The sequence below is a fragment of the Myxine glutinosa genome, chromosome 1 (assembly GCF_964187855.1).
Source record: "Myxine glutinosa chromosome 1, kmMyxGlut1.1, whole genome shotgun sequence".
Classification (NCBI taxonomy): domain Eukaryota; kingdom Metazoa; phylum Chordata; class Myxini; order Myxiniformes; family Myxinidae; genus Myxine; species Myxine glutinosa.
Window position 1 is genome coordinate 431496786 of NC_136261.1, and position 17295 is coordinate 431514080.

The window sequence follows — 17295 nt, forward strand, 5'->3', positions numbered from 1 at the left end:
CCCCCATTTTTGTAATGGTACAACCCTAACTTTGAATCGGTTAAAGGGTAAATGGTGTTAACTCCACGGACATCTGTGCGAGGTGAAAGAAATAGTAATTAGGTAAAAAGTGAATTCGGACGTAAAGGAGTTTGTAAACATCAACATGACACATTTACACGAAGCACGGAGTTTAAACTGTAAAACGCGGTTGTGAAAGTTTCGTTTCCTGATCTCACGAGTTCGTTGTGTTATAATTTATAAACAATACAAACAAATGGAGCATGGAAACGGTTTTTTGAGGATGTAATTTGGCGCCACATCCCCTCCTCCCCGCCTCGCCTCCACCTCCTCCCTCCTCCCCTCCCCACTTCGCCTCCTCCGCCTCCCCCTCCTCGTCCGACTCCCCTCCTCCTCCGCCTCCCCTCCTCCTCCCCCTCCGCTTCCCCCCTCCCCCTCCTCCTCCTCCCCTCCCCCTAACGCCCTCCTCCTCCTGCTCCTCCTCCCCCTAACGCCCCCTCCGCCTCCTCCCCCTGTTCCGCCTCCTCCCCCTGTGCCTCCTCCTCCTCCTCAGCCCCCCTCCCCCATCACTACGCCACTGCTCGTGCGTTTCAGCAGGAATGTGTCATTTGTTCAGGATGCCGGCGATAGCTTGCGTACTCTTCGTGAAGTACACAGAGAGATGTTTATCGTTCACCATCTAATGCTAGCACATAGGACGTCCGGCTTTATATCCGTCCGAGGGACGAAGATGAACACCTTGATAAATCACCTGCCTGCGAAATACCTGGACGGCAGTTTATACCTGTGTCGGGATTCGAACCCAGCCGTACAGGGTTGAACCTGAAACTCATTTTGAAGATCGTTCTCCCGAATGAGTTCAGTTCAGGCTCCGATTGAACTTTCTGAACTCGAACATCGATCGGAGAAATCCGCGGATCGGGATTCGGGAATGATGTTTGTGAAGGAGCTGCGCTCCAACGCGAGTCGAAAGGATTGACGCGACCAAAGACGGAATTCGTCCGAGTTGCTTTATTGAAACAAAACAGCTCAGGTATTCTGACTAGCCCGTTTAGCGGGCAGCAATATATATACACATTTATGTCGGGAAGTTTGCCCGGGAAAACCGAGACCGGGCATGCCGGGGTGTCAAGGGCGAGTCCTGGAAAGGCGAGTCTGGACATGCCCGGGCGTCCTGGACGCGGCCTGGCAAGTCGAGGCTGGGCGTGCCCGGGCGCTCTGGGCGAGCCCTGGAAAGACGAGACCGGGCATGCCCAGGAGAGGCGCGTCTGGGCCCGTCCGGACGAGCCCGGCATGGCGATCGCGCCCCGGCCGCGTCCTGGCAGGTGCAAGGCGATTGTGTACATTCAGCGGGAACCGCTACATTTGTTTTGATAAATGATAACGAGATGAATGAGAGCGAGTTTGTTTATTAAACGGGATAATCAGAGATAACAGGTTTAAAATAAACGTTATCATCACATCAAAGGGTTTAAACCGGTTATTGTTTCACAAGAAAATTAACTTAAAGTGAAAAGAAGTTGAAAATGTTGTTGATGTTATTAATACTATCACGTGACTTGCTGTGAAACTCGAATGGGTGAGTGATCACGCCCTCGTTCTACGAGGATGCGTCATCACGTTGTTCATGACGTCACCGGAGAAAGCTCCACCTCCACGAGCTGTTTGCGGAAGTTTTTATGCGTCTAAGCGTCTTTCAAGCTTCATCAGCAAGAGAGGTAACGTGTCCGTACTCGTACCCGGGTTAAGGAGTTATCAAGTTATTAATGAGAAATGTTGTACAATGATCGTGTTTGTTTCACTCTGGGAATGAAGGAGTGTGTGGAGAGTGCGATCGGGAAGAACCTTGTGGTTCGGCAGGATGACGTCAGTTTTCGGGCCTCAGAGGAACAACAGAGTCCCAGGTTCATTAGTTTCACCACCGAAGGTCGATGGAGGTTTTGTTTTTATGTCTCTTCATCTATTTGTGAACAAGATGTCTGAAAGTGTTGTGGCCGGATTCGGACGAAACATAGTGGAGACGCCGGGTGTGGGACACGGACGATTTTATTTATATACCAAGTCGAGGCTCATGTAAGAGCTAACAATAACATATGGAACATATAATAAAGGGTGCGAGAGGGAGTGAGAGGGAAGTACAATAACAGTGGAAAACAGTGGAAAACAGGGATATCGGGAGATGAGAGAGAGAGAGGGCTGGGGCGGGGAACATGGGATAAACAAGATGGACACTACAGGGATTTCAGGAAAGAAAACCGGGAATTTCAAGGAGGTGGGAAGCGGTAGGTTAACGGGAGTAGAAAAGATCAAGGTTTTGGATGAGGGAAGATAAGAGATAGTGGTGAACACCTGTTTTGCAGACTTGGAGGGAGGAGTGGAACTAGTTATACTAGTTATGCTAGTTATACCAGTTATACACCAAAATAAACAACAAAAACGACCGGAAAGACTTATCTTTGAGGAAGTTAGCAGAGGTGAAAATCGCACATCCACAGCTCAGAGACCGGAACCAGGTGTACCTTTATAGTGACTAGCAACGGTACCCGCCCTATGGGCGAGGCTTCAATTGGGAAGCCCAAATGAAAAGGTAAAATATCAGAAAGTGAAGGCTTTTTTTATTTTCAACGATTCATATAAACATCCGTTAAATCATATCACACGAAAATCATCAAAATCTAAACAGTATCTTACTATAATTGACCAAATGTCCCACATTCCACACATCCACACAATCACGTGTATGGATGTTACGTGGGTGTGGATGCTGTGCACGGGTGGGAGGCCAGAAGCAAACAGGCAATGCAGATACGGCGAATGCTAAAGCATGAAAACAATAAATTCCACATTCATGTAGCACCTTCAGTCACACGTCAGACATGGACAGCAAGTTCGTGAAGGACTTCCATGAAAAACGTACCTGTTCGCAAACAAACGGGTACGTTCACCTATAGATTCACCGTGGCGAATCTGCATATGGCGATCGGCGAAGTTCGCGTTCAGAAAGTAGAAACCATCACCGCATGTCGTCATTCACTTGAACTCGATATTTCTTTTTTTAATTCCAAACAATATAACTCCAATTAATCACAAAATAAACTTTAACAACATTGTTAATGTTTCCTTCATTGTAAAAACTACCAAATGAACAGTTAAAAGGATTTTGAGCCGATAGGTGTTATGGCCTTGGCAAGATCGATGGAGACAGCGATCTCTGTTGGCGTATTCACCGCCCAAATAGCCATGTGGAATTCTCTCATGTAGAGATTAAATGTCTTTGAACTTTTCCCGAGGTCATTATTTACTTTTAATGATCTTTATATACGAATGATGTTTAATGATGTTTAAATTGGTTTTGGGTCGTCCTTTCCGCATATCTCGTGGGATTGTAAGTTGGAGAGACGGCCGTGATGGCGGGGAGCGAGGGGGTTGGAATTCCCTCAAGCAGGGATTCAACGCCCACAATGGTTCCTGCCGCCCTGCGGGCGGGGCTTCAATTTGAAGGCCCAAATGAAAAGGTAGAATATCAGAAATTGAAGGCTTTTTTATTTTAATCGATTCACATAAACATCCGTTAAATCATATCACACGCAAATCATCAAAATCTAAACAGTATCTTACTATAATTCACCAAATGTCCCACAGTGATCGTTACACTATGATCATGATGATCGTGAATCGTGAATCGTGATTGGATAATCGTGTTCACAATCGCTATGTCATATGTACTCCCGATACGTGTTTCCTTCAGTTGAAATGGATTAGAATTCTCTCAAGCAGGGATTCAACCCGTGTCCTTAAAAAAGGTCTTTGTCCGAGGTCACCGACTCCGATCGGTGTAGCCGTTTGAGCGGCACCCGGGAAAACAACATCGTCACAATGAAAACAATGAACGTTATGCGAACGCAAATGTTATGCGGGAGTCCAAACCTGGGAATGCTGGAGACTAAAGCTGAAATTGGGAAAACTAAATAGCCTATTTTACTCCTGGGGATCCCAGGATTACCCACCGAAAATAACTTTGCGATCGGTTCAGCAGTTTTTACGGTACCTTCAAACGGACAGACAGACAGACGGACATTTGTGAATGAATGATGCCGGACAGACGGACGGTGATGAACAGACGGACGGACAGTGAATTATAGTAAGATGGTGATGGTATACCAGGTGTACCTTCATAACTTAGTTTTACTAAAACTCCCATTGAGTGATGGATCAGATGTTTCACTCATGGAATCTCATTATAATCTCTGTTTATGTGTTTGTTGACACAAGCAGATTGTCATGAGACACCTGGCGCTCTGTTGTGTTACCCGTTTGTGATGATCGAGTGCACCTTCTGATGATCTTATCCAGTTTGTCATTTCATTTAATACCCTGAATGATTATTCTGAATGAATATACTCGGGGAATATTCTTTATGTGAATAATCAAGGAAAATCCCGTCAAATGATGGATTCACCAAACTCAACACAACACACAGGATTACAATAGATACAAAGTTATCGATTACATCCAATGAATGATTTACAACAAATAATGTAGTTCAATAAATGAGACTTTACCTGGGGAGGATTAGTGGTGAGAGGAGAAACTTGTCAAAACATTCCATATTGGAATGAGAGCTTCAACATGCCTCCCTCAACAGGAGGGCAAGGTGAACCTGGGCATACCAACCCCCTAACCCCCACTAACAGGAGGGAAAGGTGATCTTGGGCATACCAACCCCCTAACCCCCACCAACAGGAGGGTAAGGTGATCTTGGGGATATCAACCCCCTAACCCCCACCAACAGGAGGGTAAGGTGATCTTGGGGATATCAACCCCCTAACCCCCACCAACAGGAGGGTAAGGTGATCTTGGCGATATCAACCCCCTAACCCCCACCAACAGGAGGGTAAGGTGATCTTGGGCATACCAACCCCCAAACCCCCACCAACAGGAGGGTAAGGTGATCTTGGGCAAACCAACCCCCTAACCCCCACCAACAGGAGGGTAAGGTGATCTTGGGGAGACCAACCTCTAAACCACCACCAACAGGAGGGTAAGGTGATCTTGGGGATACCAAACCCAAAACATCCACCAACAGGAGGGTAAGGTGATTTTGGGCAAACCCCCACCAACAGGAGGGTAAGGTGATCTTGGGGATACCAACCCCCACCAACAGGAGGGTAAGGTGATCTTGGGCATACCAACCCCCTAACCCCCACCAACAGGAGGGTAAGGTTATCTTGGGGATATCAACCCCCTAACCCCCACCAATAGGAGGGTAAGGTGATCTTGGGGATATCAACCCCCTAACCCCCACCAACAGGAGGGTAAGGTGATCTTGGGCATACAAACCCCCAAACCCCCACCAACAGGAGGGTAAGGTGATCTTGGGCAAACCAACCCCCTAACCCCCACCAACAGGAGGGTAAGGTGATCTTGGGGATAGCAACCCCCAAACCCCCACCAACAGGAGGGTAAGGTGATCTTGGGCAAACCAACCCCAAACCCCCACCAACAGGAGGGTAAGGTGATCTTGGGGATACCAACCCCCTAACCCCCACCAACAGGAGGGTAAGGTGATCTTGGGCATACCAACCCCCTAACCCCCACCAACAGGAGGGTAAGGTGATCTTGGGGATATCAACCCCCTAACCCCCACCAACAGGAGGGTAAGGTGATCTTGGGGATATCAACCCCCGAACCCCCACCAACAGGAGGGTAAGGTGATCTTGGGGATATCAACCCCCTAACCCCAACCAACAGGAGGGTAAGGTGATCTTGGGCATACCAACCCCCAAACCCCCACCAACAGGAGGGTAATGTGATCTTGGGCATACCAACCCCCTAACCCACACCAACAGGAGGGTAAGGTGATCTTGGGCATACCAACCCCCAAACCCCCACCAACAGGAGGGTAAGGTGATCTTGGGCATACCAACCCCCAAGCCCCCACCAACAGAATGGTAAAGCCATCTAACCCATCCAGACACACATACAAACTTGCACCTGCACACACGGAGGTGGACACTGCTCGGTCTTCGTTGCACCTCTTGAAACCCAACCATGTTTAATCTGTGGAGGCAGCAGCCAACGACACACACATTGTTATATTCCATAAACAGCCAATGGCGGATGTTTGCATCATTGCTGGGGGTGTGGCTGTGCCGCTGATGTGAAGATGTGCCGGCTGTGCCGCTGATGTTAAGATGTGCTGGCTGTGCCGCTGATGCAGTGCCCCTTGTTTATACTAACCTGGTTCTCATTTTGCCGACATCAGAAGGATGACAGGCTGAATCAACCAACCTGATGTTATTTAACAGCATGACTCGGGCACAAACATATTACAGCAACCATATTACAACATACAGGAACCATATTACAATATACAGCAACCATAGTACAACATACTGCGACCATATTACAGTATACAACAACTATATTACAACATACAGCAACCATAGTACAACATGCAGCAACCATATTACAAGATACAGCAACAATATTACAAGATACAACAACCATATTACAACATGCAGCAACCATATTACAAGATACAGCAACCACATCACAACATACAGCAACCACATTACAACATACAGCAACCATATTACAAGATACAGCAACCATATTACAAGATACAGCAACCATATTACAAGATACAGCAACCATATTACAAGATACAGCAACCATATTACAAGATACAGCAACCATATTACAAGATACAGCAACCATATTACAAGATACAGCAACCATATTACAAGATACAGCAACCATATTACAGCATACAACAACCATATTACAACATACAACAATCATATTACAACATACAACAACCATATTACAAGATAGAGCAACCATATTACAACATACACAACCATATTACAGCATACAACAACCATATTACAGCAAACAACAACCATATTACAGCATACAACAACCATATTACAGCATACAACAACCATATTACAACATACACAACCATATTACGGCATACAACAACCATATTACAACATACAACAACCATATTATGGCATACAGCAACCATATTACAACATAAACAACCATATTACAACATAAACAACCATATTACAACATACACAACCATATTACAACATACAACAACCATATTACAACATAAACATCCATATTACAACATAAACAACCATATTACAACATAAACGACCATATTACAACATACACAACCATATTATGGCATACAACAACCATATTACAACATAAACGACCATATTACAACATACACAACCATATTACAACATAAACAACCATATTACAACATACACAACCATATTACAACATACAACAACCATATTACAACATAAACATCCATATTACAACATAAACAACCATATTACAACATACACAACCATATTACAACATACAACAACCACATTAAAACATACGACCCTCCAGATACGCACCTCTTTCCATTTTCTTTCTTGCACCACACCTGCACCTCCTCAGTACCCATCCCAACGAAGTAGTCCTCCTCTTTACTCCTCACCTTAGCGACCGCTCTATCTTATTTTTCTTCATCTCCCCTTCCTCGTGATGAATCTGATTGGTGCCCTTGTATTGTGAATATAGGTAAGGTGTGTAAACGATGTCGAGCAGGACAACTCTGCTCTTTGTCTCTGTGCTTTGTCCATTTTTATGCTTCCGCCGACGAACACTGGAGGTATTATGTTTTCAGGTTGTCTGTCTGGCTGTCCGTCCATCTGTCCGTGATAGGTTTTTATTACAGCGATAACTTGAGAACGGCTGAAGGGGTAACGGTCAAAGTTGGTGCAGGTATGTATAATAAGGTAAAGGTGAACTGATTAGATTTTGGGGTAACGAGGTCAAAGGCCAGAGGTCATGTTAGGTAAAAATTATGTTGCCGCGATAACTTGTGAACCAGTGATGGGATTCTGACCAAAGTTGGTACAAGTATATGTTATGATGCTAAGATGTACTGACTTGATTTTGGGGGTTAAAAGGTCAAAGTCTGTGATAGGTTTATCACTTGAGACCTGCTGAAGGGGTCTAATTCAAAATTGGTACAGGTGTGTTGACGTGTTTCAGGGACTCGCGGGTCCTGCACGTGTTCAGGGGAACTTCATGGACCCCGTTAAACCCGCTTTTGGGGTTTATTGGGATTCTGGTGGTTCAGTTCATTTTGTACATTTAGTGAAATATACTTTCATCAAGAACTGATCCGGTTATTTTGGGATCAAATCAATCAAATCATTTACCTGTTCATGACGATGTGATTACTGATTAATGTTTATATTACAATAAAGTTTATATATATTTATATATATATATATATATATATATATATATATATATATATATATATATATATATATATATATATATATATATATATATAATGAAATAAGTTCATTATTTATCTTATTTGATGTGAAATGAACTTTAACCCGAACTCTTCACTCTCCTCACCGTACAATACGGATTCTTCTTCTTCAAATGTGTGATTGAATGGGATGTTTGACTGAAGAAAATCCCTTCAGGTAGATGAAACCGTTTGTGTTTACCTGGAATGGAGAGCGAGTGTTTATAGTGAAGGTGAGAGTGGGTTTGGATCGGATCACAGGTAGAATGTGGAACCATGGATGGAATTAACAGAGCGTTCATCAGGTATCTCCGACCCCACTGTTGGAAACATGGCCAGGTTACCTTTTGGGTGTTACTAGCTGTTTTTCTCCAATGAAGGGTTCATACCCGAAACGTCAGGTTCGCATTGTTTCCCACGGCGGTTTAAATCTCTTAACCCCTTTGAGTACGGGATTTTTTTTTTTTTGATAAAACGGGATTAGTATGGCATTTTGGTATGGGAATGCAACCACTTACGGACAATCTATTTATAAGTATAGTCGATGACGTGTAGTAATGTCATCCGTTCACAAAACTTTTTCGTGGGGTGCGGCACCAGACGTCATCGGTACTCAAAGGGTTAACCTTCGTGGAAATCTCTTCCATCCAATCCAAACACAGCGATCCATGTGGAACCAATCACTTTAAAGAGTCTTGTGACGAGTGTTACGGATTCATCACTTCCGTCTTTGTGATTTTCATCCACTGGAAGTATTTTTAGTTCCATGTACTATTATTGTTATAGTTTGAGTGAAATGGAGATAACTGTCTTCAAAAGTAAAAATTCGTGTTTTAAAAGAAAAACGAAATGCATCAGGAGAAACCAGAAGAGGAGGAAGAAGAAGTTGATCAAGTGAGATTGGGAGAGAAAGGCCGATCTGCTTGGAGGTGTTGAGCGGACGCTGGCGAACGTTGGTCATGAGCGAATATTAGTTTCCCCAGGAAAGGGGTGCCTTTGACAGTGTAGTTATCGCTGTGTTAGATAAACCTGCATGATGGGTTTGCGGTTGTTTCTGGAATGGAATCGTCGCGGGAGAGCCGGTACGCCTCCATTACGGGCCCATCCATCATCTCACCTCGCGCCAGCCTTTTCACCACGCACCAGCTGTTAGCCTGGTTTTTGTGTGCGTCTTGGATTTTGATTGGGAATTCGCGGTTTTCCATTTGTGAGCCGCTGCTCGTTCATATCAGCGTCCTTGTCTGGTGAACCGAAGGTGTGAATTCCTAGTCACCTTTTGGGTGAACTTTTGGCCTGACCGACGACGGCCCGACACCCACCCAGCAGCTCTTCGGCAGCGTCGACTGTCAGCAGTCCTGGGTTCAGGTCTCAGTACGACCTGTTTTCTTGTGATCACCGGAGCGTGGATCAACTTTGGGCCTGGTGCCGTGGCAGTGACTTTGGGGGTGTTACATTTCGCTCACGTGGAGTACCGTGAGTTATCAAGTTAAGAAACTGGTGGTACCATCATAGGAATTATATGGTATTTTGTTGTGCAATTGAAGTTATATTGTACTTGTGCAAGTTGTTATTATTGTGCGATATTAATACAATACTGGTTTTTTTTTGTAACAACTGATTGGTGTGGTTTCACCATTGGTCATTGGCACACATAATATCACATCTTTCTGCCGTGACTTTTTCGGGGCTCGGGGGTACACCGTGACCAGGGTTTGGGGAGGAGCACATGACACGAGGAACAAGCGAGCGATAAAATGACAATTTAACAACCGGTGTGATGACGTCACTATCAGTTGATGTTGAGTTGGAACCTTATACTACGATAATGATGTTCATGAAGTTCGTGTAGCATTCACTATTTCAATAAACAAGAAGAAAAAGACATATAATGACACAGCACCTGCCGTGGTTTCAGTACTTTTGCTGTATTTTGTTCAAGGTTGTCAGTGTCAGTCGGCCATCTTTGGTCACATGACAAAACGAAATCTTCTCCATATGTAATACTCATGTATTGTCTTTGTGCCACGTTTGAACAAAATCGGCCCATTCGTGGGCGAGAAATGGATGGGGACATGTTTGGGTAACAGAATTGCTGCCAGTCGGCCATCTTGGATCTGATCTCTTTAAAAAATGATTTGCATATGTAAGTCATCATTCATTATCTGTGTCCCAAGTTTGAACAAGAGCGGTAAATGCATGTCCGAAAAAAGTTTGAGGACGTGTTCATCGTCGGGTTTTTAACAACTAAAATGGCCGCCAGTCGGCCATATTTGATCGCATCACGAAACAACGTGGTGTGCATATGTCTACTGTCATGTGTTGTCTTTGTGCCAAGTATGAACAAAATCGGTCCATACCTCTACGAGATATGGTTATGGACGGACGGATTGATAAACATCTTTAGAATAACAAAGATAAATATGAAATTAATGTGATTGTTACTGGGTTGTGGAATAACAGATTATTATATGATTTTATAACAAGGATTGATTAACATCTTTAGAATAACAAAGGTGAATATTAAATAAATGTGATTGTTACTGGGTTGTGGAATAACAGATTATTATATGATTTTATAACAAGGATTGATTAACATCTTTAGAATAACAAAGATAAATATTAAATAAATGTGATTGTTACTGGGTTGTGGAATAACAGATTATTATATGATTTTATAACAAGGATTGATTAACATCTTTAGAATAACAAAGATAAATATTAAATAAATGTGATTGTTACTGGGTTGTGGAATAACAGATTATTATATGATTTTATAACAAGGATTGATAAACATCTTTAGAATAACAAAGGTGAATATTAAATAAATGTGATTGTTACTGGGTTGTGGAATAACAGATTATTATATGATTTTATAACAAGGATTGATTAACATCTTTAGAATAACAAAGGTGAATATTAAATTAATGTGATTGTTACTGGGTTGTGGAATAACAGATTATTATATGATTTTATTACAAGGATTGATAAACATCTTTAGAATAACAAAGGTGAATATTAAATAAATGTGATTGTTACTGGGTTGTGGAATAACAGATTATTATATGATTTTATAACAAGATCCCTGGTGTTGGGCTAGCGGCTAGGGTGCCGGCTTAGGATACCTAGGATCCTGGGTTCAAATCCCGGTCAATCGCTGAATTAACGCCAGGGGGGTTGACTCAGCCTGTCATCCTTCCGAGGTCGGCAAATTGAGTACCAGCTCACTGGTAATTCCCTGCTTGTCGTTAAAGGCGGCAATAAGGGTTGGCGTCAGGAAGGGCATCCGGCCGTAAAACATTGCTTCAAAAAGGGGACCGAAAAACAACAACAACCACAGTTCCCGAAAAAGGCCAACCTCCGCTTGCGGGGAAAAATGGCCTCTAAAGGTGTTTTTTTTTTTATAACAAGGATTGATTAACATCTTTGGAATAACAAAGGTAAATATGAAATTCATGTGATTGTTATACATGGTTCCCACTTGTTTTTGGTCCCGATGTGTTTGTGTACCTGTGTTTGATTTGTACCTTATTTTGCAATAAGTTTTACTCTTACCTGTTTTATAGCTGTTTTCCCAACTTCGTGACCTGCACATACATATGAGGGCGAGTCAAAAAGTTTTTCCTTTTACAACAACTTTTAGAGCCACACCCGTGACTTCTATTCAAGGCTTTAAGAGAATCATCCAGTTCTGGGAATAACGTGACATGTTTAGAAACTGCAGAAAATGATGAACATCCATGTCGAGTTTCTTGGTGTCGGCTCGTTATTTATGGTTAAGGGGTTGGGGGTGAGTGGGGTAAATGTATTGACTATGTTCGACGTACAATGTCGAATATCCTATGATGGCCATTCCAACTTTTCCCACCATTGGGCCAACATTAGTTAGTGTGCTATCTGGAGAGTATTTTTATTGTTAAAGAAACAAACTTTGGATCAAGTGAGATCCAAAGGTACTTGAGGAAGTACCTCAAGTGTAACAAATACCATAAATTTCTTATTTTCATCAATTTGTTCATGTTGTCCTCCCTTTAAACCAACGATGTGCGTGTGAGAGAGCGAAGTGAAACACCCGGTTTATCTGGTTTTCCTTGTTCTTGTTTATTTCTATCACATATTTCATTCTGATTCATGTTGAATGCAAATTCATTCCTTTCTACTTCACAAGTCATGGAAATATTTTTTCTATGAAATAAAATGTTCAGGAAAATGTTTTTTCAAAACAGTTTTTTTACAGCGTAATTTGCACAGTTATGTGATTCTGATTAAAGATTGACCCCACTTGGCCCCAAAAACATCTTTCACTCAATTATGTAATACTGATCCAAAATTGACCACACTTGGCCCCAAAACATATTTTACTCAATTATGTAATATAGATCCAAGATTAACCCCACTTGGCCCCAAAACATCTTTTACTCAATTATGAAATACAGATCCAAGATTATAAACCACACTTGGCCCCAAAAACATCTTTCACTCAATTATGTAATACAGATCCAAGATTGACCCCACTTGGCCCCCAAAACAACTTTCACTCAATTATGTAATACAGATCCAAGATTGACCCCACTTGGCCCCAAAAACATATTTCACTCAATTATGTAATACATAGATCCAAGATTGACCCCACTTGGCCCCAAAAACATCTCTCACTCAATTATGTAATACTGATCCAAGAATGACCCCACTTGGCCCCAAAAACTTATTTCACTCAATTATGAATTACAGATCCAAGATTGACCCCACTTGGCCCCAAAAACATATTTTACTCAATTATGAAATACAGATCCAGAAAATGGTCAAATCGAGGTGAAAAAACCATGAGAGAAGCACAAATCCTGCACGAGGTAAAATGGCCGACGGCCCGTTCTCGTGGCGTAACGGCACTCTGATGATTCTCTTCGGAATCGACCGCAAAACCTTTCACGCAGGTTTATCTGTCACAGCGATAACAACTCTGTCGCAAGAATCCCTTTCCCAGTTCCCCTGTAAGAAGACACTAAGCCCAGTTGCAGTTTTTTCAAACAATGGAAAAATGCCCTCGAGCATCAAAGATTGATGTGCTCCCGTGTCCCTCAATACCCTAACAGGCCTCTGGTTAGTCAAGTCCCCATCCAGTGACACAAAACCCTCTGAAATGAAAGGTTTGTAACCCTCTTGAACATGGTCATTCTGTGATGCCGTAACTTTGGCATGGAACCTTCACAAGGCACTGTCCTCCAAGGACGATTTCTTACATTTGCCAATGGATTCGGAGTTGCACTAGTTTGACTCCGCTCCTGATTTTTCCTTTTCAGGGTGTAACATTGGGACATCAAATGCCCAGGTTTCGTGCAAAAAGCGCAAGTAGGCCCAGAGGAAAAACTCGTGGTCTGCCTCGGGCCCCCCGGAAGATAAGTCTGTCTTGGAATTGTAGTCTTCTGATCCCTAAAAGTCGCGGTATCAGATTTATCCCCATAGTCATCTCTAGGCCGCCAACATGAATATTTGTTCTCCGCACCTGATTTACCATAACTCCCCTGGCTAACTCTAGGTGGGAAGTTAGGTTTGTGGAACCCCATCCTGGGTGTTAAGGCATAGTTATCTGCCACGGTTGCTGCCTCATACAACTCTGGTACTTTCTTTTCATCCAGATGTACTTTAATGTCCACGTGGACACACTGTTTGAATTCTTCCACCAAGATCAATTGTCGCAACAGGTTGAAGTCTTTCCCAATCTCCTTCGAGTCACACCACCTATCAAACATGGTTTCCTTCATTCTGGCAAACTCCACATGGGTCTCACTCTCCCGCTTCCTGGCATTCCTGAATTTTTGCCGGTAAGCTTCAGGGACCAATTCATAGGCTTTGAGAATGGCTTTTTTCACTTTCTCATAATCTGCACATTGGTCAATCGGTAAAGCCAATACATATCTTGAGCTTTACCCAGCAGAACACTTTGCACTAACATAGTCCAGTACCCCACAGGCCATTTTAGCATTTGAGCCACTTTCTCAAAGTGTAAAAAAAAACTTGGCTACCTCCTTTTCATTGAAGGGTGGAACCAGCCTCACATGCCTACCAACATCCCAAGAGTTCTGACTAGTTGTCGAACTCGCCGGCATGGATACTTCTTCTCTCCGTTCTCCCAGTAATTCCAGCTCCTTGAGTTTAAGTTCCTTCTGATGCTCCATGTCACGTTCCTTTAACTCCCTTTCGGCTCTCCTTCCCTCTGCTCTTCTCTCCTCGAATTCTCGTTCCTGTTCTGCTCTTCTTTCCTCGAATTCTCGTTCCTTTTCTGCTCTTTCCTTTTCTGCTTTCCTTTCCTCTGCTTTTAACCTTTCCTGGCTCTGCAGTTGCATCTCCATTTTCCGAAGCTCCACATTTTATTTTCCCTCGGGTAACCAATCCAACGCTACCTCTTTCCATGTTCCTTGTCCCACCAGAAATTCTACCACCAATGTCTGCATCTCTGCTTTCTTCATATTAGCTCGGACCTCCAAGTTTTCATATTTGTCCAATATCATGAGTTCCAATCTTTTTAACGCTTGGAACTGTGCCTCATTTGGGGATGCGGCAAACTTTTCTGCATCAAACACCATGGTGACTAGAAGTTGGCACTTGTTAACCTTCACACAAAAATTTCAAATTTTTTGGAAAAAATTGGGAATGCTAGAAAAATTCCAAATTTGGGAATTTCAGGGAATTCTATCCCGGATGAGATTTGGGAATTTTGTCAGCAAAGACGAGCCCCCAATCTCTGTTACGTGCTCCTCCCCAAACCCCGGTCACGGTGTACCTCCGAGCCCCGAGAGGAGTCACGGCAGAAAGATGTGTTTTTCTGTATGTGAAAGATCAATGGTGAAACCACACCAGTTGTTACCAACAAACAAGTATTGTATTAAAGTCACACAAGAATAACAGTACAACTACAATAGTAATCAATTGTACAACAAATATATCCTTCCTATGATGGTACCATCATTTTCGTACAGTATAACTCACTGTTCTCCAAGTGAGCGAAGAGAAGAACATTCCCAATGTCTCTATTCCCGGCTACAAGCCAAAGTCGATCCGCTCCAGTGATCGTCAGAACGATGTCTAATCGAGACCAGAATCCTATTCGGATGACAGTCACACTGCCAAAGATGGGGAAAGGTGTCCTCCATAAGCAACGGAGAAATCCCACCTTCTGATACGGACGTTCAATGGAACGTTTAATTCACGTTACACACACACACCAGATTAACGTCTGGACGCGGTGAAAATGGTCAAAGCGAGCTGAAAAAAACCTTCAGCGAAGCGCAAATCCTGCGCGAGGTAAAATGACCGATGGGCCGTTCTCGTGGCATAACGGCACTCCGATGATTCTCTACGGAATCAACCACAAAACCTGTCACGCAGGTTTATCTGTCACAGCGATAACAACTCTGTCACAGGAATCCCTTTCCCAGGAAACCCAAAGTTCACTCGCGACCCTTGTTCGCCAACGTTCGCTCAAGACCTCGAAGCAACTAGGCTTCTTATCCGACTCACTCGCTCCGCCTTCTCTTTTCTTCCTCCTCCTCTTCTTCGTCGTCCGGTTCCGGTTTCATTTAAAACATTAACTTTTTACCTTTTGAAAATAGTAATATCTATTTCCCTTAAACGACAACAATAATAGTTCATGGAACCAACAATGTTTACAGTGGATGAAAACCACAATGGAAGTGATGAATCCGTAACACCAGAGCCAGAGAATACTCGAGTTTGGCGAACTTAACAATAGCTGTCATGTTGTTACTCAAGTGTTGACGTGTGGTGCAGCGTTAATTACCTAATATTGGAACGTACCTTTGAGACATTTGGACCTTTTAAATCCCTTAGACCTTTCAAACCATTACAGACCTTTTACTTTCGACCCTTTAAACCCTCAGACCCATTCAGGCCTTTAGACCTCATAGACCTTAACAAACGCTTGACTTTAGACCCTTCAGAGATAAACCCGAAACCTCTTAGAGCTTTAAGTTTAGATCCTGAAGACGTTTTGGACAAATTAACCACTCAAGACCCTTAAGACCCTCAAGACCCTATTCGACCCTCAATAACCCTTTGGCCTTCAACTATTTGGCTCTGCTGTTGGTGTTTCCTCCCTCTCTCTGCTGTTCCTTTTGTCCTGTCACTTTCTGATCCATTCATTGTATTTGTACGAGCTCTCGATCTCACACGAGCCTCGACTATGTATACAAAAAACTGCATTTCTCACTGAACACTGATCTTCATTACTCCATTCGACAATAATCTTCATCGAAATTTATTTTCTGCCAGCATTTCAACTCGTACCCACAATCCCTCTGTTTTGTACTATTGGAATGCTGAGATTTTGGTGTGGAAATTGATTATCTCTTCCCATCAAAAGTAGGTGTTTCATGTTGAAAATCCAACATGGCAACCAACACATTCTATCTATATCAGTGATCTCAAACCTTTTCAATCACATAATCCTTCCTTTTAACTGTTTAACTAACACAGACAAACACACACACTTATTTTAATACCCTGAAGGATAATTATTCCTCACGTAATTATTACCTACATCACTGAAGGTTGACGGAGGATATGTTTTCACCCCCCTGTCTGTCAGTCTGTCTGTGAGGAGGATATCTCAAACGACATTTGGTGGACTGGTTCGATGTCTGACAAGGACAAGTTGATCAGACTTTGGTGAAGAACTGGATCCGGATATAAGAATTCTTCAAAGTAATTCTTCACCATTGAGACAGAGGGCCAATAACAATATATAGCACTGTATTTCAAAAAATTTCGGATTAAACGTGGTGAAGGAGTTGGGCAGGTGACAACAACAAGCCGATTACATTTTGGTTAAGGTCCAGAGACAGATCGAGCCTATCAGTGGGATACAAAACGTATAAACTGTTCAGCCTGGTGGAGGTATGCGTTCTAATGAGGTGTGCAGAGGTATGTGCTCCAGT

The 17295-nt window shown here is 43.0% G+C and overlaps 1 protein-coding gene across 12 annotated transcripts in view; it reads left to right on the forward strand.

Annotated features, from left to right (window-relative positions):
- The first annotated feature begins 1171 nt into the window (after positions 1–1171).
- Positions 1172–17295, forward strand: part of LOC137418011 (E3 ubiquitin/ISG15 ligase TRIM25) — a 239932-nt gene continuing 223808 nt past the window's right edge. For 3 of the 12 annotated variants that reach the window (XM_078770694.1, XM_078770687.1, XM_078770692.1), the window contains exons 1-3: positions 1659–1718; positions 1816–1927; positions 3391–3515. The gene's annotated coding sequence lies outside the window, so the exon portion shown is untranslated. Of the gene's footprint in view, positions 1326–1594; positions 1719–1813; positions 1938–3390; positions 3516–15675; positions 17063–17295 lie in introns of those variants that run through there. The other 9 variants (XM_078770696.1, XM_078770689.1, XM_078770695.1 and 6 more) reach the window with 7 other exon arrangements.